Source organism: Triticum dicoccoides, chromosome 5A, assembly GCF_002162155.2.
Source record: "Triticum dicoccoides isolate Atlit2015 ecotype Zavitan chromosome 5A, WEW_v2.0, whole genome shotgun sequence".
NCBI lineage: Eukaryota > Viridiplantae > Streptophyta > Magnoliopsida > Poales > Poaceae > Triticum > Triticum dicoccoides.
The window spans coordinates 678810623-678835429 of record NC_041388.1 but is presented as its reverse complement, the minus strand read 5'-3'; positions in this window follow the sequence as shown (position 1 = coordinate 678835429).

The following is a 24807-nucleotide window of genomic DNA, read 5'->3' as shown; positions in this document are numbered from 1 at the left end:
CTGAAGCAGGGCCTCGAGCGGACCGAGCAAGAGCTCGGCCTTGCCAAACGGCAGCTCAAGGAGAAAGAAGGTAAGAGACACCTTATAGAAAAAATACCTATAGGGAGGCGCAATTGCAAAAAATGACAGGAGTATACTGCTTATTGTAGGGGCCACGACTGAGGTGGCGACCCTCAAGCAGGCGCTGTCCGAGGCCGAGAAGAAAGCGGCCACGGAGCGTGCCGAGCGGGAGAAATTTGAGGCGCAGGTCGGCGAGGTGCGGCAAGAGCTTCAGGTTCTCATGAAAAAACATGAGAGTTTGGAGCTCAACTCGAAGACGCGAGCGTCCGAGCTTGCTGCGGCCCTTAAAACTGCCAAATCTGCCAAGGCCGAAACCCAGAAGGCCCTCCAGGAATTGGATGCGGTGAAAAAGATAGCGGCGGGTAAGGCATTCTATATGCAAAGCAGACATATAAAAGTAAACTACTTGTTACTTACCCGAATCCGGAGCTCTCCAGGGGCATTCGCAGATCTTCCTCGCAGCGTATCCGATGCCGCCGCATTCTACCGAGCCGAGGAAGGCAGCTCGACAGAGAAGATGTTCTGGTCTCAGTACGCTGAGGCCGGACACCCTGTGCCCTTGAGCGACCAGCTGAAGCAGCTGGTCGAGCTCCACAAGGCGGCCGAACAAGCCCTGAAGGGCTTCATAGTTCGGCTGTGGCCTAGAGAGGCCCTACCTGGGAGCTACTTCGGACTGGTGCAGCGGCTGGTGGAGGCTTGTCCAAGGCTCGAGGTCATCAAGCGCTCCGTCTGCATCGAAGGTGCCCGTAGGGCCCTTGCCCGTGCAAAGGTGCATTGGGGTAAGCTGGATGGTGAGAAGCTTGTGAAGGACGGGCTGCCACCGGGGAAGGAGCATCGCAAGCCCGAGAACTATTACAAGGATGTTCTTGCTGGTGCCCGCCTTGTGGCGGATGAATGTACCAAGGATGTGATATTTGAATGAACTCGCTCGTGTTTATCCTATGCGCTGAAAACTTGTTCATATGCGCTAAGCAATGCTTATTGAATTTAAAATATTACTTTCTGTGCGGCCGTTTATCAAAAATTGAGAGATGGCCAGTCGTCGGCTTCTGCCCCCGTGCCACTAGTGCTGGGGTGTCCGGGATAAATCTGAGCGCTCTTTTTCCCATAGTTGGGTCCTTCGAGGGAGGCGCTCAGCACAACGAACCAGGCAATCGGACTATAATGCTTGAACACTCTCACTTAGCCATAGAACTCTATAATTTTAAATTTCGGCGAAGCCCCTAGTTCGAAAGACCGAGTTCGGGGCGCTATCCACGCCTTGGCTGGACAAAGCCAGCTCCTCGCTCGAAGCAGCATAAGCCTTTAGGGACTCGAAAAACCTCTCGAACAGCGACCAGTCTCTCGCCACATCATGACAGTCAGTTTTAGCTTTCTCCACTAAGGTGCTTAACCCAGCTGAACCGGGGCACAATCGCAGTGGTTCTCCTAGTGCTACCTTAGCCGATTGAGCGGAACGTAAGGCACCAAAACATAGGAGCCGGGCAAACCCAACTATTAACCCAAATCATGATTCGGAGCCGATGCATATAGTGCTATAAGTTCGGGGTGCCGCACTTGTGAAAGTGTACGGACTTCTCACACCATTATGAGGGGTACTGAAGCCCCTGGCGTGTTTGCCGTACCATGGTGTACGGGTGCAATCATGTCATAAACATAAATGTGAAAAGAAGATAATGCAAAAAATAGACAAGAAGCTAAGCATTGTTTATAGAGAGGCTATTTATCAAAGCCGAATGATACAAATAGTGCGGTAAGCAAAAGATATTGGACTATTCAGTATGTCCTGACCAGGGGCAGGCCGCGGAATTGTATTTAAAACAGGTATACCACTCGTAACAGAGACCACCTGGGAGTTCCATAATGCGGCATGGCTTGTCTGCCTCCCTGGATCTTGCATCGTTTGTGCGGTAGTCGAATTGCCGAACAGGTCGTCCGAAGTATGGAGTCCTGAAAGTAAGAAAAAATTAAAAAAATAATCCGGCAGCCCCTAGTATGTTTTAAGCCGTATTTTGGGCGTGCCGTTATTGTGCCCCTTCCCCTGTGCCCATGGTATTTCAAGGGCGTAGTTATGTACGCGAGGTACTGGTTTCGCTAGGTCGCGAAAGCTGAGGTTGGGGCCGCATTGCTACACTTGCTCAGAGGGTGCCAGGCGGTTCTGCTGTGGGTTACTCCGGGCGCGCTTGGCAGTGTCTGGCTTTTTAATGGCCGGACTGGAGAATTGCCTGAGAAGGCTACTTTGTACCTCCGCTGCGAGAGCCGCCGTATGCTCCTCCGTACGGAGGGAGCGTTCGGTGTTTCCGTTGACCGTAATTACTCCTCGAGGGCCTGGCATCTTGAGCTTGAGATATGCGTAGTGCGGCACCGCATTGAATTTTGCGAATGCGGTTCGTCCGAGCAGGGCGTGATAGCCACTGCGAAACGGGACTATATAGAAGATTAACTCTTCGCTTCGGAAATTGTCTGGGGATCCGAAGACCACGTCAAGTGTTACTGAGCCTGTACAGTTGGCTTCTACACCTGGTATAACACCTTTAAATGTCGTTCTTGTGGGTTTAATCCTTGAGGGATCTATGCCCATTTTCCGCACTGTATCCTGATAAAGCAGGTTCAGGCTACTGCCGCCGTCCATGAGGACTCTTGTGAGATGAAATCCGTCGATGATTGGGTCGAGGACCAATGCGGCGAAGCCGCCATGACGGATGCTAGTGGGATGGTCCCTTCGATCAAAAGTGATCGGGCAGGAGGACCATGGGTTGAACTTTGGGGCGACTGGCTCCATCGCGTATACGTCCCGTAGCACACGCTTCCGCTCCCGCTTGGGAGTGTGGGTTGTGTATATCATGTTCACCGTCCGCACTTGTGGGGGAAAGCCCTTCTGGCCATTGTTGTTCGGCGGCTTGGGCTCCTCGTCATCGCTGTGCAGCCCCTTGTCTCTGTTTTCGGCCCTTAACTTGCCTGCCTGCTTGAACACCCAACAATCCCTGTTAGTGTGATTGGCTGGCCTTTCGGGGGTGCCATGTATCTGGCACCAGCGATCGAGTATTCGGTCCAAACTGGACGGGCCCTGAGTATTATTTTTGAATGGCTTTTTCCGCTGACCGGATTTATAGCCTTTGAATCCGGCATTGACTGCCGTGTCTTCATTGCTGTCGCTGCTAACGCGGCGTTTTTGCTTATTCCGACGTGTCCTGCCACTTTTGTCCTTGGTATCCGAATTACCAGGTTTCTTTGATAAGTTGTTACTGCGAGCTAGCCAGCTGTCTTCTCCCGCGCAAAAGCGGGTCATGAGTGTCGTGAGGGCTGCCATGGATTTCGGCTTTTCCTGTCCCAGGTGCCGGGCAAGCCACTCGTCGCGGATGTTATGCTTGAAGGCTGCTAGGGCCTCTGCGTCCGGACAGTCGACTATCTGGTTTTTCTTTGTTAGGAACCGTGTCCAGAATTGTCTGGCCGATTCCTCTGGCTGCTGAATTACGTGGCTTAAGTCCTCAGCATCCAGTGGTCGCACGTAAGTGCCCTGGAAGTTGTCGAGGAATGCGGCTTCCAGGTCCTCCCAAGAACCGATTGAGTCTGCTGGCAAGCTGTTAAGCCAATGCCGGGCCGGTCCTTTAAGTTTGAGCAGGAGGTATTTGATGGCGTGTAGATCCTCGCCGCGTGCCATGTGGATGTGAAGGAGATAATCCTCGATCCATACCGCCGGATCAGTTGTGCCATCGTATGATTCGATGTTTACGAGTTTGAAACTCTCTGGGATTTTATGATCCATTACTTCATTCGTGAAGCATAGCGGGTGTGCGGCGCCTCTGTACTGGGCTATATCACGACGCAGCTCGGAAGAGCTATGTCTGTTGTGTTCGGCCCGGCCGGATTTGTTGTATCCGGAGTGAAGATCATTGTCACATGCCGTAGGGCGCCTGCGCGATCCGTAGATCGATCTTGTTTGTCTTGCCTTATCCTCCAGTATGTCTCGCAAGTCTGGCGCATTTTCCCATGCCTTAGTTGAGCGGTGTCGGGGCATGGCTTGGGTGGAGGGCCGAGAGGCCTCTCTGTCGCGGCCGTGAGGTGGCCGGTCTGCCATGTCATGCGTTGGTGATGTAGGTGCTTCCTCCTCTGATCGGGGTAGCAGCCTGCGCTTCGGGTAACTCTTGGAGGGGCGTTTGAGTTCATACTCTTCGGCCGCAAGGACTTTAGTCCATCTGTCAGCTAGCAAATCTTGGGCAGCTCTAAGCTGTTGTTGCTTTTTCTTGAGGCTGCTTGCCGTGGCTAAAAGCCCGCGTTTAAAACGCTCTTGTTCGGCGGGGTCTGATGGTATGAAGAATTCGTCGTCATCGGGGCTTGCCTCGTCTTCGGAGGGAGGCGTATAGTTATCATCCTCAACCTCTCGGTCTGCCGCTCTCTCATGAGGGCTGGCTTCTCCATCTTCCTGTGCCGAATCTTGCTGAGGTGGGTGTTCTTCGGCGCTATCCGGGGTAGTATTATCTCCCGTGCCGGAATCACCGTTTTTGCTTTGGCGGGATTTAGAGCGGCGCCGCTGACGCCGGCGCTCTGGCTGTTTCTTGGGGGCGTCATCCCCCACTGTTCCATTGCCATCTCCATCTTTTGGAGTATCCACCATATATATGTCATATGACAAGGTGGCCTTCTAGCGCCCTACAGGTGCTGGTTCCTGTTCGTCTCCTACATCGTCGTCCATGCCGTCGATGTCTTCGGAGCCGAAGTCAAGCATGTCGGTTAGATCGTCGACAGTGGCTACAAAGTGGGTGGTGGGTGGGCTTTGAATTTCCTCACCGTCCGTATCCCATCCTCGCTGACCATAGTTTGGCCAGGGCTCTCCTGATAAGGAGAGAGACTTAAGAGAATTCAGGATGTCGCCAAAAGGCGAATGCTGAAAGATGTCTGCGGCGGTGAACTCCATTATCGGCGCCCAATCGGATTCGATTGGCAGGGGCCCGTGGGATTCAGAGTCCGGGGAGGAGTCCGGGTCCTCGGAGTCATGGGTCGTGCAGAGTGCGGGGCTAGCATTCAGCTCGATCGCTTTCGGGATCGCAGCCCCCGAGGTGACGTCCAACCGCTCATCCTCGATTGGCGCAATAGGCTCCGAGTTAGGGGTCGGAACTGATGCGTGTGCGGCCTCCAGGACACTGTCCGGGGGCAGAGCTAGATCATGCCCCTCGAGGTAGTGCGGCGCGCTTGGCCGTGGCTTGAACCCGTCGAAGATCAAGTTTCCGCGGATGTCAGCCGTGTAGTTTAAGCTTCCAAACCTGACTTGATGGCCAGGGGCGTAGCTTTCGATCTGCTCCAGGTGGCCAAGCGAATTGGCCCGCAGAGCGAAGCCGCCGAAGACGAAGATCTGTCTGGGGAGAAAAGTCTCACCCTGGACCGCATCGTTGTTGATGATCAAAGGAGCCATCGGGCCTAAAGGCGACAACATAGAGGAACTCTCAATGAAAGCACCAATTTCGGTGTCAAAACCGGCAGATCTGGGGTAGGGGGTCCCGAACTGTGCGTCTAGGCCGGATGGTAACAGGAGGTAGGGAACATGATGTTTTATCTAGGTTCGGGCCCTCTTGATGGTGGTAAAACCCTACATCCTGCTTGATTAATATTGATGATATGGGTAGTACAAGAGTAGATCTACCACGAGATCAAGGAGGCTAAACCCTACAAGCTAGCCTATGGTATGATTGTTGTATATGGAGTTGATTGCCTACGGACTACAACCCTCCAGTTTATATAGACACCAGATAGGGTTAGGGTTACATAGAGTCGGTTACAATGGTAGGAGATCTTGAATATCCGCATCGCCAAGCTTGCCTTCCACGCCAAGGAAAGTCCCATCCGGACACGGGACGAAGTCTTCAATCTTGTATCTTCATAGTCCAGGAGTCCGGCTGAAGGTATAGTCCGGCTACCCGAACACCCCCTAATCCAGGACTCCCTCACTATTCCTAAACCAACTTCAAAGAAGAGAGGTGTTCCATTTCTCAGTGCTGAAGATATGCAAGAGGCAAAGAAATCTATGAAAGAAAAAGGTATTAAAGCTGAAGATGTTAAGAATTTACCTCCTACTGAAGAAATACATGGTCTCAATTTACCGCCTGATGAAGAAATATATGATCTTAATCCTTTATTTATTGAAGAACCTCCAGACCTCGATAACCCGACATAGGTAGTAAAGGTAAATTCTCTCTATAGATATGATAAATCTGAAATCCTTCCTGCTAAAATTGCTAGACAATGCTTGGATGAGTTTAATAATTTTATGTTTAAGCAAGAAGACTTCAATGCTTATTTTGGTAGACAATTAAAACAAGATGCTGATATGATTAAATACTTAGGTGATCATATGGCTAATATTAGAGGTGAACTTAAACTTGTTAGCAAACATGCTTCTATGGTTACCACTCAAGTAGAACAAGTACTTAAAGCTCAAAAGGAATTGCTCAATGAGATGAATAGTAAGAAAAATGATTATGCTGTTAAAGTGGCTACTAGAACTGGTAGAATGACTCAGGAACCTTTGTATCCTGAAGGCCACCCTAAGAGAATTGAGCAAGATTCTCAGAGAAATAATATTGATGCACCTAGTTCTTCTAAAAAGAAGAAAAAGAAAAATGATAGAATTGTGCAAACTTCTAGTGAACCTATTGCTGAACCACCTGATAATCCAAATGATATCTCTATGTCTGATGCTGAAACACAATCTGGTAATGAACATGAACCTAATGAAAATGTTAATGATGATGTTCATAATAATGCTCAACCTAGTAATGATAATGATGTAGAAATTGAACCTGCTGTTGATCTTGATAACCCAATCAAAGAATCAACGTTATGATAAGAAAGACTTTGTTGCTAGGAAACATGGTAAAGAAAGAGAACCCTGGGTTCAGAAACCATGCCTTTTTCTCCCAAACCATCCAAGAAAAAGGATGATGAGGATTTTGAGCGCTTTGCTGAAATGATTAGACCTATCTTTTTTGCGTACGCGATTGACTGATATGCTCAAAATGAATCCTTATGCTAAGTACATGAAAGATATTATTACAAATAAAAGAAAGATACCGGAAGCTGAAATTTTCACCATGCTTGCTAATTATACTTTTAAGGGTGGAATACCAAAGAAACTTGGAGATCCAGGAGTACCTACTATACCATGCTCCATTAAAAGAAGGGATATTTAAATTAGTGCCCCTGGTTCCTTAGTTGTGCTCACTTTTCCCCATGCTCCAAACATTTGATCACTTTTCCCCTCTTCCTTAGCTGAAACTCTCACAAATGCTCATAGCGGGCGTTTGTCGTCTTGACCGTTAATTGCTGACGAGTGGGGCCAAGTCTTCGTCTGACTGTTGCTTGCTGACGGGTGGGACCGCAAGGAGACACGTATTGGGCAGCTTGTCTGATTCTGAAACAGATCTAGACAGGCCACACTGCACAGCGCCGCCCTGCCCCCTCCGCCGGCATCTTGTCGCGTCCACTGCAGTTGTTTCCTCCACCCTATGCCCTCGTCCGTTCGTCTGCGACGCCGCGTCTCGGCCAGATATAGCCCACCCCCATCTGGGATTACATAGTGATGTTGAGTGAGGACGCCCGGAATGCAGTCGATCGTGGAGAGAATTGGGTCGAATCCACGGGAGATAATTCATGGATTAAACCTGGGTAAGCATTGTTTCCTCTCAAATTGACGTTCTAAGTCGTATTGTAGGCCGTATTTGACTTCTCTTTGCTTGAATCATTCGAATTTGTGCTCGATTTTACCCAGCTAACTGAAGCCTTTGTTTCCTTCCCCAACAAAATAGGATTGATCTCGCGCTGGCTTTCCGGCTGGCGATTAGGATGGAAACTAGTGTGCTGCGTGGTACTAAACCGCATTTGATTTCATCATTTTTCTATCCCAAAGTGGTAGAAACCATCATGTCTTTCAAAGATTTGCGAGCTGAGCTCCGAAACACCTATCCCTGGAGTGATGCCGATGTTGCTGAACTGAATTACTTCAGCAGTGACGAGCAAAGATTTCTCCCACTAACTTGCGACGATCATATGTCGTTGCTTTTTGCTGGGATTGCTGGCTGCCGATTCAGTAAACTTCAAATCGATGTGCTTCAGCCACGCGCAGAATGGGCGAAGGGGAAGGGAGTTTAGACATCATCTGTCTGTGCTAATAGCCAGCACCCCGGCACTCCTTGTAGGTCGACACCAAGTAAAGCAAGTGGTTCATGGAGCCACAACATGCCTGCTGCCAATTCTGGTTCCGATTCAGCTGCTGCTTCTCGTGTACCTTCTGCAGTTGGTGTAGAAGAAGATGCAGAACCTGACGAGGCAGTGCCTACAAATGATGATGAAGACGAGATGATGTTTCCTGAACTGGTCGATGTAGCCAGTCAGCAAGCAGTGGATGACGAATATATGGAGGAGCCCATCAGCCAAGCTAGGTTTGATGACACTGACAATGAAGAGAAGGTGGAGAACATGGACAGCTTAATCGAGGATGAATACGATGGTGATGACATGCCAACAATTGAGTGGAATAGGGAATAACCTGAGCTTAGTGTAGGTACCATTTTCCAATCAATGGTGGAATGTCGGAATGCAGTGACAACATGGTGCATTATATTTGAAAACACCTATAAGATTAAAAGGAGTGAGCCAGCAAGGTTCACAGTTTTTTGTCCATATCCTAGGTGTAGGTGGAAGTTGCATGCATCTCGTATGAGAAAGAGCAAATATATTCAGGTAATCCAACTTTAGTTAGTAATTTAGTTTTAGATCGTTGAGTAAGGTTTCTTAACTGTTCTTTACCCTTTTATTTTGTTTCAGATAAAGAAAAACCCACAGAAGCACACCTGTCCACCTGGGGGGGGAGGGGGGAAGGCCAAAACCAAGCTAGCAAAAACTAGGTGGGTGACATATGCTATATTGGATTGGCTGAGAGAAGAACCTAGACTTGGTCCAACAGCACTCCATGGGAAGTTTTTGAGAAGTACAAGATAGAAATTCCTTACATGAGAATTTTCAATGCTAGGGAAAAGTCTCTTGACAGAATTAATGGTCAATGGAATGACAGTTTTCAGCTGCTTTACACTTTCAAAGCTGAAGTGGAGATGGAAAATCCAGGGAGTGTTGTAGAGATTGACAAGCATACAGTTCCATTCAAAATAAAAGGGAAGTCATTTCAGAAGGAGTGCTTCAGAAGGGCTTTTGTTTGTTTCAAGGCTTGCTGGCAGGGGTTTCTAGATGGTTGCAGGCCCTATTTGGCTGTAGATGCTACACATTTGACTGGAAGATGGAGCGGACAGCTAGTAGCAGCTTCTGCAGTTGATGGACACAACTGGCTATTCCTAGTTGCATTTGGTGTGGTGGAGGCAGAGTCTGAGGAAAGTTGGATCTGGTTTCTGCAGCAGTTGCGCAACATTATAGGCACACCCCCAGGTTTAGCTATACAAACAGATGCTTGCAAGGGTTTAGAGAGTGCAGTGGAAATTGTATTCCCTGGTGAGGGAGTCCTGGATTAGGGGGTATCCGGATGGCTGGACTATACCTTCAGCCGGACTCCTGGACTATGAAGATACAAGATTGAAGACTTCGACCCGTGTCCGGAAGGGACTTTCCTTGGCGTGGAAGGTAAGCTTGGCGATATGGATATGTAGATCTCCTAATATTGTAACCGACTTTGTGTAACCCTAACCCTCTTCGGTGTCTATATAAACCGGAGGGTTTTAGTCCGTAGGACAACATACAGAACAACAATAATACCATAGGCTAGCTTCTAGGGTTTAGCCTCTCCGATCTCGTGGTAGATCTACTCCTGTACTACCCATATCATCAATATTAATCAAGCAGGACGTAGGGTTTTACCTCCATCAAGAGGGCCCGAACCTGGGTAAAACTTCGTTTCCCTTGCCTCCTGTTACCATCCGGCCTAGACGCATAGTTCGGGACCCCCTACCCGAGATCCGCCGGTTTTGACACCGACATTGGTGCTTTCATTGAGAGTTCCTATGTGTCGTCGCCGTCAGGCTTGATGGCTCCTACTATCATCGATAGTGATGCGGTCCAGGGTGAAACTTGTCTCCCCGGACTGATCTCTGTCTTCGGCGGCTTTGCACTGTGGTCTAATTTGCTTGGCCATCTGTGATGGAAATATGCCCTAGAGGCAATAATAAATTGATTATTATTATATTTCCTTGTTCATGATAATTGTTTATTATCCATGCTAGAATTGTATTGGTAGGAAACTCAGATACATGTGTGGATACATAGACAACACCATGTCCCTAGTAAGCCTCTAGTTGACTAGCTCGTTGATCAATAGATGGTTACGGTTTCCTGACCATGGACATTGGATGTCATTGATAACGGGATCACATCATTAGGAGAATGATGTGATGGACAAGACCCAATCCTAAGCCTAGCACAAGATCATGTAGTTCGTATGCTAAAGCTTTTCTAATGTCAAGTATCATTTCCTTAGACCATGAGATTGTGCAACTCCCGGATACCGTAGGAGTGCTTTGGGTGTGCCAAACGTCACAACGTAACTGGGTGGTTATAAAGGTACACTACAGGTATCTCCGAAAGTGTCTGTTGGGTTGGCACGAATCAAGACTGGGATTTGTCACTCCGTGTAAACGGAGAGGTATCTCTGGGCCCACTCGGTAGGACATCATCATAATGTGCACAATGTGACCAAGGAGTTGATCACGGGATGATGTGTTACGGAACAAGTAAATAGACTTTCCGGTAACGAGATTTAACAAGGTATCGGGATACCGACGATCAAATCTCGGGTAAGTATCGTACCGATGGACAAAGGGAATTGCATACGGGATTGATTAAGTCCTTGACATCGTGGTTCATCCGATGAGATCATCATGGAACATGTGGGAGACAACATGGGTATCCAGATCCCGCTGTTGGTTATTGACCGGAGAGTCATCTCGGTCATGTCTGCATGTCTCCCGAACCCGTAGGGTCTACACACTTAAGGTTCGATGACGCTAGGGTTATAAAGGAAGTTTGTATGTGGTTACCGAATGTTGTTCGGAGTCCCGGATGAGATCCTGGATGTCACGAGGAGTTCCGGAATGGTCCGGAGGTAAAGATTTATATATAGGAAGTCCTGTTTTGGTCACCGGAAAAGTTTCGGGTTTTATCGGTAACGTACCGGGACCACCGGGAGGGTCCCGGGGGTCCACCAAGTGGGGCCACAAGCCCCGGAGGGCTGCATGGGCCAAGAGTGGGACGGGACCAGCCCCAGGTGGGCTGGTGCGCCCCCCACAAGGGCCCAAGGCACCTAAGGGGTGGAAAGGGGGCAAACCCTAAGGGCAGATGGGCCTTAGGGCCCATCCTGGTGCGCCTCCCTCTCCCCCTCCCCTTGGCCGCCCCCTAGATGGGATCTAGGGGCTGCCGCCACCCCTAGGGAGGGAACCCTAGGTGGGGGCGCAGCCCCTCCCCTCCCCCTATATATACTTGAGGTTTGGGCTGCCCATTACACACGAGTTCCTCTCCTCTAGTTGGCGCAGCCGTACCTCTCTTTCTCCTCGTCTCTTGCGGTGCTTGGCGAAGCCCTGCTGGAGTACCACGCTCCTCCACCACCACCACGCCGTTGTGCTGCTGCTGGATGGAGTCTTCCTCAACCTCTCCCTCTCTCCTTGCTGGATCAAGGCATGGGAGACGTCACCGGGCTGTACGTGTGTTGAACGCGGAGGTGCCGTCCGTTCGGCACTAGGATCTCCGGTGATTTGGATCACGACGAGTACGACTCCTTCAACCCCGTTCTCTTGAACGCTTCCGCTTAGCGATCTACAAGGGTACGTAGATGCACTCTCCTTCCCCTCATTGCTGGTTTCTCCATAGATAGATCTTGGTGACACGTAGGAAAATTTTGAATTTCTGCTACGTTCACCAACAATCTGGAGCAGATCAAAAGCTACGCCCCTGGCCGTCAGGTCAGGTTTGGAAGTTTAAACTACACGGCTGACATCCACAGGGACTTGATCTTCGACGGAGTCGAGCCACTGCCGAGCGCGCCGCACTGTCACGACGGGCATGATCTAGCTCTGCCGCCGAACAGTGCCCTGGAGGCCGCACCCGCATCGGCTTCGACCCTTAATATGGAGCCAACTGCGCCGATCGAGGATGGGTGGTTGGCCGCCGCCTCCGGGGCTGCGATCCCAACAATGATCGAGCCGAACACCAGCCCCGCACTCCGCGAGACTCGTGACTCCAAGGAGCTGGACTCCTCCCCGGACTCCAAACCTTCCGCTCCCCTGCCGATCGAATCCGATTGGGCGCCGATCATGGAGTTTACTGCTACAGACATCTTTCAGCACTCGCCTTTCAGCGATATTCTGAAGACACTAAAGTCTCTCTCTTTATCAGGAGAGCCCTGGCCGGACTACGGTCAGCAAGGTTGGGATACGGACGATGAAGAAATTCAAAGCCCACCCACCACCCACTTTGTAGCCACTGTCGACGATTTAACCGACATGCTCGACTTCGACTCTGAAGACATTGACGGTATGGACGCCGATGCAGGAGATGATGAAGAACCAGCGCCTATTGGGCCCTGGAAAGCCACCTCGTCATATGACATATACATGGTGGACACCCCAAAAGAAGGAGATGGTGATGGAACAGCGGAGGATGACCCCTCCAAGAAACAGCCTAAGCACCGACGTCAGCGGCGCCGCTCAAAATCCCGCCAAAGCAAATACGGTGATTCCAGCACGGGAGATAATAATACTCTGGAGAGTGCCGAAGAAAACCCCCTCCAGCAAGATTTAGCACAGGAGGATGGAGAAGCCAGCCCTCATGAGAGAGCGGCAGACAGAGAGGTCGAGGAAGATAATTATATGCCTCCCTCCGAAGACGAGGCAAGCCTCGACAACGACGAATTCGTCGTGCCAGAGGATCCCGTCGAGCAAGAGAGTTTTCAACACAGGCTTATGGCCACGGCAAGAAGCCTCAAGAAAAAACAGCAACATCTTAGAGCTGATCAAGATTTGCTAGCCGACAGATGGACTGAAGTCCTTGCGGCCGAAGAGCATAAACTCGAACGCCCCTCCAAGAGCTACCCAAAGCGCAGGTTGCTACCCCGATTAGAGGAGGAAGCACTTAAACCTACATCACCAGCACTTGATACGGCCGACCGGCCACCTCGTGGCCGCGACAGAGAGGCCTCTCGGCCCTCCACTCAAGCCGCACCCCGTACCAAGGCACGGGAAAACGCGCCAGACCTGCGAGATATGTTGGAGGACAAGGCAAGGCAAACAAGATCGATCTATGGATTGCATGGGCGCCCACGACTCGAGACAATAACCGTCATGCCGGACACAAATCTGGTAGGGCCGAACACAGTAGACAAAGCTCATTGGAGCTACGTCGTGATATAGCCCAGTATAGAGGCGCCGCACACCCACTATGCTTCACAGATGAAGTAATGGATCACCAAATCCCCGAGGGTTTCAAACCCGTAAACATCGAATCATATGATGGCACAACAGATCCTGCGGTATGGATCGAGGATTATCTCCTTCATATCCACATGGCCCGCGGCGATGATCTCCACGCCATCAAATACCTCCCACTCAAGCTTAAAGGACCAGCTCGGCATTGGCTTAACAGCTTGCCAGTAGGATCAATCAGTTGTTGGGAGGACCTGGAAGCCGCATTCCTCGACAATTTCCAGGGCACTTATGTGCGACCACCAGACGCCGATGACCTAAGCCACGTAATTCAGCAGCCAGAGGAATTGGCCAGGCAATTCTGGACAGGGTTCCTAACAAAGAAAAATCAAATAGTCGACTGTCCGGACGTAGAGGCCCTAGCAGTCTTCAAGCACAATATCCGTGATGAGTGGCTTGCCCGGCACCTTGGACAAGAAAAGCCGAAATCTATGGCAGCACTCACGACACTCATGACCCGCTTTTGCGCGGGAGAAGACAGCTGGCTTGCTCATAGCAACAATATGACCAAGAACCCTGGTAATTCGGATACCAGGGACAGTAGTGGCAGGTCGCGTCGCAACAAGCAGAAGCGCCGCATTAACGGCGATAATGCTGAGGATACGGCAGTTAATGCCGGATTTAGAGGCTATAAATCCGGTCAGCGGAAAAAGCCATTCAAAAGAAATCCTAGGGGCCCATCCAGTTTGGACCGAATACTCGACCGCTTGTGCCAGATACATGGCACCCCCGAAATGCCGGCCAATCACACCAACAGGGATTGTTGGATGTTCAAGCAGGCAGGCAAGTTAAATGCCGAAAATAAAGACAAGGGGCTGCATAGCGATGACGATGAAGAGCCCCGGCCGCCGAACAATAGTGGACAGAAGGGTTTTCCCCCACAAGTGCGGATGATGAACATGATATACGCAACCCACATCACCAAGAGGGAGCGGAAGCGCGCGTTAAGGGACGTATATGCGGTAGAGCCAGTCGCCCCAAAGTTCAACCCATGGTCCTCCTGCCCGATTACCTTTGATCGAAGGGACCATCCCACTAGCACCCGTCATGGCGGATTCGCCGCATTGGTTCTAGACCCAATTATTGACGGATTTCATCTCACTAGAGTCCTTATGGACGGCGGCAGCAGCCTGAACCTGCTTTACCAGGATACAGTGCGGAAAATGGGCGTAGATCCCTCGAGGATTAACCCCACCAAAACGACCTTTAAAGGCGTAATACCAGGTGTAGAGGCCAACTATACAGGCTCAGTCAAACTTGAAGTGGTCTTCGGATCTCCGGATAATTTCCGAAGCGAGTAGTTAATCTTCGACATAGTCCCATTCCGCAGTGGCTATCACGCACTGCTCGGGCGAACCGCATTCGCCAAGTTCAATGCGGTACCGCACTACGCATACCTTAATCTCAAGATGCCAGGCCTCGAGGAGTAATTACGGTCAATGGAAACACCGAACGCTCCCTTCGAACGGAGGAGCACACGGCGGCCCTTGCAGCAGAAGTACAAAGCAGCCTTCCCAAGCAGTTCTCCAGTCCGGCCATTAAACGTCCGGACACCGTCAAGCGTGCCCGGAGTAACCTACAACAAGACCGCCTGGCACGTTCCGAGCAGGCGTAGCAACGCGGCCCCAACCCCAGCCCTCGCAAAAATGCGACACCAGTGCTTCACGTACATAACTACGCTCTAGAAATACCATGGGTGCAAGGGGAGGGGCACCATCACGGCACGCCCGAAACACGGCTTAAACCGCACCAGGGGCTGCCGATTTTTTAATTTTCTCTTACTTTCAGGACTCCATTCTTCGGAAGGCCTGTTTGGCAGTTCAATTGCCGCACAAATGATGCAAGAACCAGGGAAGCAGACAAGCCATGCCGCATTACGGAACTCCCAGGTGGTCTCTATCATGAGCAGTATACCTGTTTCGCATACCATTCCGCAGCCTGCCCCTGGAACGGACATGTTAAATAGTCCAACCTTTTGCTTATCGCATTATTTGTATCGTTCTGCTTTGATCGCAGCCCTTTTTAATAAACAATGCATAGCTTTTGTCTATTTTTGCATTACTCTTTTTTTACAAATATATGTTCCTTAACGACATGTTGCACCCGTACACTTTGGTATGGCCAAAATACGCCAGGGGCTTTAGTACCCCTCAATATGGTGTGACAAGTCCGAACACTTTAACAAGTGCGGCACCCCGAACTTATAGCATTATATGCATCGGCTCCGAATCATGTCTTGGGTCAATAGTTGGGTTTGCCCGGCTCCTATGTTTTGGTGCCTTACGTTCCGCTATGTCGGCTAAGGTAGCACTAGGAGAACTACTGCGATTGTGCCCCAGTTGAGCTGGGTCGAGCACCTTAGTAGAGAAAGCTAAAACTGACTGTCATGATGAAGCGAGAGCTGGTCGCTGTTCAAGAGGTTTTTCGAGTCCCTAAAGACTTATGCCGCTTAGAGCGAGGAGTCGGCTCTGTCCGGCCAAGGCGTGGATAGCGCCCCGAACTCGGTCTTCCGAATACCAGGGGCTTCGCCGAAATTTAAAATTATAGAATTATATGGCTAAGTGAGAGTGTTCACGCATTATAGTCCGATTGCCTTGTTCGTTGTGCTGAGCGCCTCCCTCGAAGGACCCAAACATGGGAAAAAGAGCGCTCAGGTTTATCCCCGAACACCCCAGCACTAGCGGCACGGGGGCAGAAGCCGACGACTCGCCATCTCTCAGAATTGATAAACAGCCGCACAAATGGTAATATTTTAAATTCCAACAGCATTGCTTAGCGCATATGAACAAGTTTTCAGCGCACGGGACAAATCGAGCGAGTTTTACTAAAAAATTACATCCCTGGAACATTCATCCGCCATAAGGCGGGCACCCTTCAGAACATCCTTATAATAATTCACGGGCTTGCGATGCTCTTTCCCCGGCGGTGGCCCGTCCTTCACAAGCTTCTCATCATCCAGCTTGCCCCAGTGCACCTTAGCACGGGCAAGGGCCCTACGGGCACCTTCAATGCAGACGGAGCACTTGATGACTTCGAGCCTTGGACAGGCCCCCACCAGCCGCCGCACCAGCCCGAAATAGCTCCCAGGCAGAGCCTCTCCAGGCCATAGCCAAACTATGAGGCCCTTCATGGCATGTTCGGCCGCCTTGTGGAGATCGACCAGTTGCTTCAGCTGGTCGCTCAGGGGCACGGGGTGTCCGGCCTCAGCATACTGAGACCAGAACACCTTCTCTGTCGAGCTGCCCTCCTCGGCTCGATAGAATGCGGCGGCATCGGACACGCTACGGGGAAGATTTGCTAATGCTCCTGGAGAGCTCCGGATTCGGGTAAGTAACAAGTAACTCACGCTTATGTGTTTGCTTTGCATAAAGAATGCCTTACCCGCCGCTATCTTTTTCACCGCATCCAACTCCTGGAGGGTCTTCTGGGATTCGGCCTTGGCAGACTTGGCATTTTCAATAGCCACCGTGAGCTCGGACGCTCACGTCTTTGAGTCAAGCTCCAAACTCTCATGTTTTTTCATGAGAGCCTGGAGCTCTTCCCGCACCTGGCCAACCTGGGCCTCATACTTCTCCCGCTCGGTGCACTCTGTGGCCGCCCTCTTCTCGGCCTCGAACAACGCTTGCTTAAGGGTCGCCACCTCAGACGTGGCCCCTACAATAGCCACGATAATCCTGTCATTTTTTGCAATTGCACTTTTTTTATATATATTTAAACAAGGTATTTCTTACCTTCCTTGTCCTCGAGCTGCTTCTTGGCACGCCCGAGCTCTTGCTCGGACTGCTCGAGCTTCTGCTTTAGCGTGTCCACTTCCGCAGTCAGTGCGGCGAACGCCAGCAGAGAAGCATGCATACGCATATTGACTCCTTTTTGTTAGACTCCTGCGAATTTTATTTGATCCTCTATTCGGCTTTTCTTCCCAAACGCCAAACAGAGCGTCAGGGGCTACTGTCTATGCGGTAATATTATTTACACATTCTTTACTTACCTCAAAGCCTGTTAAAAGGCTAGCACAAGCTTCAGTCAGTTCGCTCTTGGCGGACTGAACCTTCTGGACCACCGCACTCATAATGGTGCGGTGCTCCTCGTTGATGGAGGCGCCTTTGAGCACCTCCAACAGATTGTCCGGCGCCTCCAGTTGGACGGGGTCACCGGCATGGTGGGCTTGCTCCTCTTGGAAGGAGGTCGCCCGCCGGACTCTAGAACCTTTGAAGGTTCCGGAGCAGTGTCCGGCCTAGAGCCAGACTTGGAGCCCTGGGGGGTTTTATCCCCTTTACTCCTGGAGTCCGGGAGGTCACCTTGCGGCGCCTCCAGGACCACCTCCTCCTGGCTTGGAACCTGTTGGGACAATACCTCAGCGTCGTCCATAGGGCAGGGGGAGGTAGCCGTCGGAAGCGAATTCACATCCGATGAGTCCAGTGAACCGCTCGACGACGCGTCGAGCCGGTCTTTGGGTGGGCTGCATAAACATATTCGACATAAGGGAAAGCTGTGCAATAAAGGAATACTATGAATTACTCTCGTATCCGGATACTTACGATTTCGCCAGGGGCTTGGCCCTGAGCGGCCACTCCTCTCCGCCGTCGTCGGCGTTGATGGAGTAGTCCGGAGGAAGGGTTTTCCCCTTCTTGGACCCCTCGGCCTCCCCAGTGAGGGCGGCCTTCCTTTTCTTCTCTCCCCCACTGGAGGGGGAGAGGTCTCTTCTTCCTCCTCCTCGTCTTCACGGGAGGAATGCGCCTTGGAGCCATCGGATGATGAACCCGACACCTCCTGGTGCCGGGCACTTTTTCGAGTCCCCGTGGCCTTCTTCGTGGCCTTCTTCTCCGGCACCACATAGGGTGCCGGAACCAGCAGCTTCGCCAAGCGGGCATCGGCTGGGTCTTCGGCCAAAGGAGCCGGACAGTCGATCTGTCCGGACTTCGCCTGCCAATCCTGTCAAAGGTAAGGGAGCTTAGATCCCGCATAGAGTTAAACTATGAAAAACTAATACCCTGTAAAAGGTACAAACAACTTACCGCGCTAGCGTGATGCTGCACGCTGAATCCGCGATCCTCGGTAGCGGATGTGGGAGCCTCGGCGCCCTTGAAAAGCACCTTCCAGGCATCTTCGTACATCGTGTCGAAGAGCCTGCTCAGAGTTCGGTGCTGCGCCGGGTTGAACTCCCACAGATTGAAGGCCCGTTGTTGACACGGGAGGATCCGGCGGATGAGCATAACCTGGACTATGTTGACAAGCTTGAGCTGCTTGTCCACTAGGGTTTGGATGCATGTTTGCAGTCCAGTCACCTCTTCTTTGCTGCCCCACGACAGGCCCGTCTCTTTCCAGGACGTGAGCTGCGTTGGGGGTCCGGACCGGAACTCGGGGGCTGCGACCCACTCAGGGTCGCGTGGCTCGGTGATGTAAAACCACCCCGATTGCCACCCCTTCAGGGTCTCCACAAAGGAGCCCTCGAGCCATAAGACGTTGGGCATCTTGCCCACCATGGCGCCTCCGCACTCCGCCTGGTTGCCACGCACCACCTTCGGCTTGACATTGAAAGTCTTGAGCCATAGGCCGAAATGGGGGCGGATGCGGAGGAAAGCCTCGCACACGACAATAAACACCGAGATGTTGAGGATAAAGTTCGGGGCCAGATCATGGAAATCCAGGCCGTAGTAGAACATGAGTCCCCAGACGAATGGGTGGATAGGAAAGCCCAGTCCATGGAGGAAGTGGGGAAGGAACACTACCCTCTCATGGGGCCTTGGGGTGGGGTGGAGCTGCCCCTCTTCAAGAAGCCGGTATGCGATGTCGTTAGACAAGTATCCGGCCTTCCTCAGTTTTTTGATGTGTCCCTCTGTGACGGAGGAGACCATCCACTTGCCTCCCGCTCCGGACATGGCTGGAGAAGGTTGAGGTGGGGAGTGCGGACTTGGGCGCTGGAGCTCGAGTGCGCAAAAATGGATAGGCAAAGTAGGAAGAAGGCGTAGGTGAAAAGGTGGATCCTTATCCCCTTATATGGGTGGACGCGACTACGTGTCCCCACCAGCCTGGTAAAACTCGCTTATCTCCAAGCGCCGTAATCAATGGCGCAGTTGGGTTACCCACGCCCGTATTGATGAGAATCCCGGAATAAGGGGACACGATCTCTTCTTCGACGAGATGTGCCAAGGAAACCGCCTCGCATGACACGCTGAGGTGGGATAATAAAATGATTCGAATAAAGGCTTGGCCGTGCTGCAATGTCACACTATGGAATACGTCAGCAGATTAGATTTATGTAAATATTATTCTCTCTATGGCGATATGTGGAAACTTATTTTGCAGAGTCGGAAACTATCTTTGTGTTCAAAATCTTCTATGAAGTACTTGGAGGAGGAACCCGCCTTGCAATGCCGAAGACAATCTGCACGCCGGGCTCGTCGTCATTGAACCCTGGTTCAGGGGCTACTGAGGGAGTCCTGGATTAGGGGGTATCCGAATGGCCGGACTATACCTTCAGCCGGACTCTTGTACTATGAAGATACAAGATTGAAGACTTCGACCCGTGTCCGGAAGGGACTTTCCTTGGCGTGGAAGGCAAGCTTGGCGATACAGATATGTAGATCTCCTACCATTGTAACCGACTTTGTGTAACCCTAACCCTCTCCGGTGTCTATATAAACCGGAGGGTTTTAGTCCGTAGGACAACATACAGAACAACAATCATACCATAGGCTAGCTTCTAGGGTTTAGCCTCTCCGATCTCGTGGTAGATCTACTCTTGTACTACCCATATCATCAATATTAATCAAGCAGGACGTAGGGTTTTACCTCCATCAAGAGGGCCCGAACCTGGGTAAAACTTCATGTCCCTTGCCTCCTATTACCATCCGGCCTAGACGCACAGTTCGGGACCCCCTACCCGAGATCCGCCGGTTTTGACACCGACACCTGGAGTGGAGCATAGGGAATGTATGCGACACCTAGCGCATAATTTCAAAAGGACGTTCAAAGGTAAAGTTTATGATGAGAACTTATGGCCAGCATCATACACATGCAACAAAAGGAAGCATGAACACCATTTGAGAGTGTTGTATGCTCAAAATCCTCTTGTGAAGGAGTACATGGATGCACATCATGGCAAGGTGTGGTCAAGAAGCAAATTAAACAAAATCTGCAAAGTAGATTATGTGACCAGTAACCTTGCAGAATGCTTCAATTCAAAGTTCAAGTCAGTGAAAGGGCTCTTGTTGTGGCAAGCATTTTACAAGATGAGGCAAATGATCATGATAAAGATGGCTCTTCGCAAAAGAATTGCAGAAACACAATATGTTGGTCATCAAATGCTCCCATCACTGATTAAGGCATTGCACTTGAAGGCAAGAGGACTGAAGATGAAATGTATTCGATCTGATACATATGAGGGAGAGGTTACCTATACTGACACTAAAAATAGGGTATGGAGGTATCCTGTGAACCTAAGTACTAGAGAATGTACTTGTAGGCAATGGCAGATCCGTCAGAAGCCATGCATACATGCCCTACATCTGATGACCGTTATCGGGGGTGCAGATGGTGAAGTTGATCAATATTTCTCTGAGTATTTCTCTGTTGCCAAATTTATGGCTGCTTATGCTGACAATGTGCCTGCACTATTGGGGAAAGATCAATGGAACATAGTAGATCCAGGGTTCAAACTCCATGCTCCTGTCATTACTAGACCACCAGGAAGACCAAGGAACCAGAGGATTAGAGCAGGTGAGGAGGGTCATCTACCAAAGAAGCGTGCTTGCAAAAAATGTGGAGTTCTGGGGCATATTGCTAGGCTTTGTACCAATGCAGTGGATGCATCATTTGGAGAGGAGGAAAGATGGACAGCAGCCAATGCTGAGGAGAATGCAGCAGCAATGGAGACTGAAGATGCAGTGGAGAATGCAGCAGCAAATGAAGCAGTGGAGAATGCAGCAACAAATGAAGCATCTTGGTATGTGTTTGCACCCTTTGTAGAATGCAGCTACCCTTTTGTTTGCATTTGTTCTCTTTTTTGCCTATGGCTTATAATTTTATTTACCAGCTCTAGGGAGAAAAGGCCAAGAGATGAAGAAGCAGAAGATTTTGAAACCATGGCCTTTGATGGTTTTGAATCTATAAGAGAGGAAGAGGAGGGCGTAATTTTTCCAATTGTGCCTTTAAAGATTACTGAACCCATAGATGACCGTCAAATGGTCGTCAAGTGCTCGGCGAGTGCAACTACTCCATCAGCACCTCCATGAGGAAAACCCCAAGTAAAGCCCAAGATCAAAAGGAACAAGAGTCTGAAAGAAAAGAGCATCTCAATTAGGGAAACCAGGAGCAAGACGGTGAAGCCAGCTGCAAACACAAGGAGCAAGTCGAAAATTTGAATTAAGTTGTTGGGAAATGTTTGTGTTGTCAATTTGAGGGCGAGTGGATCGCTTAAAACTTGGTAGATTTGTATTAAGATGTTGGCATCTTAAAACTTGGTAGATTTGAGCTACTGTGATAACTTATCAGTTGTAATAATGTTGCTTCTACTTTGGTTTCTTATTTGAGTCAGAATTCAAATTTCCATCAAAATTTGAATTTAAATCATATTTGAATTTGGGCCAAAATTTGGATTCGAGTCAAAGTTGAAGTTGAACATTGGAGGTTCATTGCTCTGTGCGGTGTATTTGATCGAGCATTTGAAGTCCAATATTTGTAGGTGAACAGTCCGAATGAGAAATGTGCTAGAAACGAGCTCGAAAACTAGGGTAAACAACCCTATTTGAAATCAAGTTTTTTTGACCTTGCCTAAATGAGGCATATATATTTTTATTAACACTTGTTCCATATATATAGAGTAAAAACGAAGTCTCACTATTTATTGATTAATATTCATATTACTACATTTTTTTGAAAAAAATATGCTTTTAATTCAAAACCGTCAAATAACATGTTTTAGATATGAAAATGAAAAAGTAAGTTCAGATCCTTCTTACTCACTCCAAAATGAAGCTATAGAGATTTTTCTGATTTTTTAATTATTTTGAATTTTTTTCAAACCCTAAACCCTCTCTCCCTATTCTACGAACTCTGAAAATGTTCATAGGTGATAGCTCATTTGTGTGAAGACTTTTTTCATGAAAATGACCTACACCAAGTTTATATTTTTTTCTCATAACCTTGTCACATATGACGGCTATGTGCGCAAGAATTACAACCTTTTTAATTTTTTTTTTGAATTTTTTAAAAACATTTGAACTTGATTTCGATAGATCACTTCAAAAAACGATTTTTCAAAAAAACGCCCCTATACTGAGTTTATATTTTTTTATGGTAACTAGGTCTCATAAACGGACAAACTACGTTTGTTTTATATTTTTGCGATTTTTTCTAATTTAGTTATGGCCATTTGAAATCTGGTCAAACCCTAATAACCCCGTTGACTCGCTCATAACCCCGCAGAAATGCTCCAAACCCTAGTGTCGAACGTGCGCCGTCGGATCCTACCAAGCACCAAACACCACCCGTCAGATGTGGGGTAGGCATGCGCGATCCGCGTGATGCATCCTGATTGGCTACTACACTGTCCTTCTCGGGTTTTTTACGATCTGCCCCACTTTACATATGAAATTGTATTTTTCGCACATGACAACCACATGTCAGTGTTAAGAGTTGGTTCAAAAATTGAAACTGCAAAATACAATGTGGCAAATCGTCAATATAGCTTCCCCTTCTCCTCTTCTCCATCAGACAGACAAAGGCATCGAGCAGATCGAGCAATTCCTCTGTTTCTTTCCCCATCTTCTCATTCTTCTTCCTCTCGAGCAATTCCTCTGTTTCTTCCTCTCGGGCGATATGTCGACTTCCTCGTCACCCCCCCCCCCGTTCCACGTGGCCGGTGTATGGTCCAGTGCCGATGACTCGATGCGCTGACTGCCCACGAACTGCGCCACTGAAGCGGTTGACTTCGAAGGAGGAGAAGAATGGGAACTTTGGGCGCGAGTTCGTCAAATGCGAGAGCAAGACAGAGGGGTAGGTTAGATCTAAGTTTTCCTCGCATCCTTTATCTCTAATTTCTCAAAAAATCTGACAGATTTGGATTTAGGTTACATGATTTCATTTTCAGATCGTGAAGAAATGCCACCATTTCGAGTGGATGGATGATTACATCCAGAGGCTTCAAGGGTCGGGCTTGCTGGATTCGAGGGGGAATGCAATCTGCGAGTCCAATCTGCCCCATGATAGTGCCGCTCCGGCAGCTGCAGCGCATCCGGAGTACCCGATGGTGGTAGATGTCGAACTGAAGACGGAATTTAAGAAGATGAACAAGAACTTCAAGCAGCTAATTGAGTTGAAGAAGCAATCCAATCTGATAGCTTTAGGAATACTTTCTCTAGGAATTTTTTACTTGATGGCCATCTCTCGTTAGAGATGTTTGTCTACTATTGTTGCCACTGTTTAGGAATCCAAGTCTGTTTATCTCAAATGCAACTCTATTTAGTGCAACTATGGATCACTGAATGTATGCAGTTTACTGTTAAGTTTCGACACTTTCAGTTTCGGCAGAAAACAACTACCAGTTCAGTGATAGGATTATTTTGTTAGCTAATAACCTCGAGTATTGGATCATACCATAGCTTATCAGATGACAATAAGTAGTACTTGAGTAGCACAAGGAATATACATCAAGTTCATCTCTTCTCTCTCGCACTTGCCAAACTTTTGTCCTCGAGTTCGTCAGTTCTGCTAAAAAAACCTAGTTCGCTGGCCCAAAAAGAAGCCCAAAAACAAGCAATGTTTCTTTTTTTGTTTAGGAAGGATTGCTTTGTTCTTTTTTGTTTTTGATTGCTTTTTTCATTAATTTGATTGCCCAATCTCTTCTATTTCATTGAGGAATTTTTTGGCTTTCCTTTATGGGTCCCTTCATTTTTTAGAATCAAAGTATTTGCAAACCGCAGTATTATTATGCCTAGCGAACCAATACTTCATGATTAGAAAAAGAGGTCTAACCCTCTTTTTTATATACTTCAAACATAGTGTAGTTAAAACTACACTTTTGACTAAAGCCAAATATCTCAAAGTATTTGATACTTCAATATTTCTGAAAACCAAAGTATTCTTTGAATACCTAAAAAATACAGAGCTCTCAAACCAAAGCCGTGTACAAATGTACAATATGTTCTTATTTTTAGAAGGCATCTATAAACACATCATTTTTAGTTTGTTTGGTTAATTTTTCCCACGCCAATTAGCCGTGTCTAAACTTGGGACAAACAAAATACAAACATAACAAAGCATTACTATAACACACATAACT